The sequence below is a fragment of the Lucilia cuprina genome, chromosome 3 (assembly GCF_022045245.1).
Source record: "Lucilia cuprina isolate Lc7/37 chromosome 3, ASM2204524v1, whole genome shotgun sequence".
NCBI classification, from domain to species: Eukaryota; Metazoa; Arthropoda; class Insecta; order Diptera; family Calliphoridae; genus Lucilia; species Lucilia cuprina.
Window position 1 is genome coordinate 8734622 of NC_060951.1, and position 2329 is coordinate 8736950.

Sequence of the window (2329 nt, forward strand, 5' to 3'; positions counted from 1 at the left end):
GTTCTAGTTCTGTTCTAGTTCTGTTCTAGTTCTGTTCTAGTTCTGTTCTAGTTCTGTTCTAGTTCTGTTCTAGTTCTGTTCTAGTTCTGTTTTAGTTCTGTTCTAGCTTTGTTCTAGCTCTGTTCTAGTTCTGTTTTAGTTCTGTTCTAGTTCTGTTCTAGTTCTGTTCTAATTCTGTTCTAGTTCTGTTCTAGTTCTGTTCTAGTTCTGTTCTAGTTCTGTTCTAGTTCAGTTCCAGTTCAGTTCTAGGTTAGTTCTAGTTCAGTTCCAGTTCAGTTCTAGTTCAGTCCTAGTTCAGTTCTAGTTCAGTTCTAGTTCAGTTCTAATTCAGTTCTAGTTCAGTTCTAGTTCAGTTCTAGTTCAGTTCTAGTTCTAGTTCAGTTCTAGTTCAGTTCTAGTTCAGTTCTAGTTTAGTTCTAGTTCAGTTCTAGTTCAGTTCTAGTTCAGTTCTAGTTCAGTTCTAGTTCAGTTCTAGTTCAGTTCTAGTTCAGTTCTAGTTCAGTTCTAGTTCAGTTCTAGTTCAGTTCTAGTTCAGTTTTTGTTCAGTTCTAGTTCTGTTCTTGTTCAGTTTTAGTTCATTTCTAGTTCGGTTCTAGTTCAATTCTAGTTCAGTTCTATATCTATTCTAGTTCTGTTCTAGTTCTGTTCTAGTTCTGCTCTAGTTCTTTAGCTTTAATAACTTTTGAAGTTCGAAAGTCTATATTAGAAGGCCCTTTTAGCGGAATAAGTTTAACCTTTTGACCCTTCATAAAAAGAATTTTTATAAAGTGTTTGCTGTAACTATATATTGTTCAAAAATACCTAATGGCTTTAGAAAAGCTTAGCCACCTAAGGCAGTAGACAACAATTAGGAAATTGTTTTAAAACACTAGACTAAACAAAGTTTAGAAACCATTAGAAACTTTAAAACTAAAACTAGCAGGTTCTTCATTAACATAATATTTAATGGTTAACAAACGAATAATTAATCATTTAATTATAACAAGATTTATGAGTTTCCAATCTTAAGCAGCAAAGACAACATTTAGTTTTACAAGTGTTTAATTATAAATAATAATAAAAATAAATTCTTTTAAAAGAAATAACAAAATTTTGTTAAAAACAATTTTTAAACCGGTTGTTAAGTCTTTAATTAAATTATTGTTTATTAGACGAAAAAAAAAACACTTAAGAAACATGGCTTTTAAGCCTCTTAAAGATGATGATGAAAATATACAAAAGTATTGTTGTAATGATAAACCTAATGAGGGCTAGGGGGTGTAAGACCAAGGGGTAGATCCAATAGGTTAGGAATATAGACAATAGAACTGACAAAACAAACACAAAACTTAACCTTAACACAAATATAAATTACACTTTAGAAAAAAACCCTTATTTGTCAAGTAAATTAATAAGAAAATGAAAAAAATCAGAGATTTCTAACAAAATTATCATACTCACCACAAACATCCAACCAACCCTCAACACGGCTGGGGTAGTTGATTTCGGTAGCACGATTAAAATAAGTACGCCGGCCCATTGTTTAAAACTGATTTTTGTTTTCTTTTTTTTTATTAAACAAAATATGTTGATGGAAATGATGATGAAAATGAAGAAGATGAAAAGCCGAGATGACAATGATGATGAAAGCACAAAATTTTTTGAAAATTTGTATTAAATCGAAATACACCTTTCTAAATCACACTCTTAGTTGAAAAGACTCTCTCTTTTTTGCGCTACTCTTTTCCCACCGCGCTCTCTCTCTCTCCCTCTTTTAAGTTTTATTTATTCTCTTCTTTTCACTTGCCAGTAAGTAATTTTTATTTACTCAATACAACATGGATGCTGTATAGTTATAACGGTAATATTTTTTCGGTTTTGTTTTGCTTTTAACAATCCAGATGATTTTGCCATAGAGTTGTATTTTCGTAAAAATTTTGACAGGAGTTTAATGTGGGTTGTTTCAGGTGGTTGTTTTGCTTTATTTATAAATTTTTCTTTAAATTTTGCTTTTCCATTTAGAATTTGTTTAAATCTCATGAGAGCTTAAAATTTTGTGAGATTTTTTAACAAAATTTTCCGTTAAATTTCTTTTATTTTATTAGAAAATTAAACACAATTTACAAAACATTTTTTTTTGGTTAAAATAATCTGTAAAGAAAAGAAAAATTTTAGAAATTAATAACGATTTCAAAAAAAAAAACGTTAAAAGTTTTAAAAATCTAAGACATTTTGCCTAACAATAAATAGGTGTGAAGTTAAATTTCAAATTTAAACCCTAGACACAAACCTGTTAGTTAACAGAGCTATGTTAAGTTAACAGAACTCTGTTAACCCTAGACACAAACCA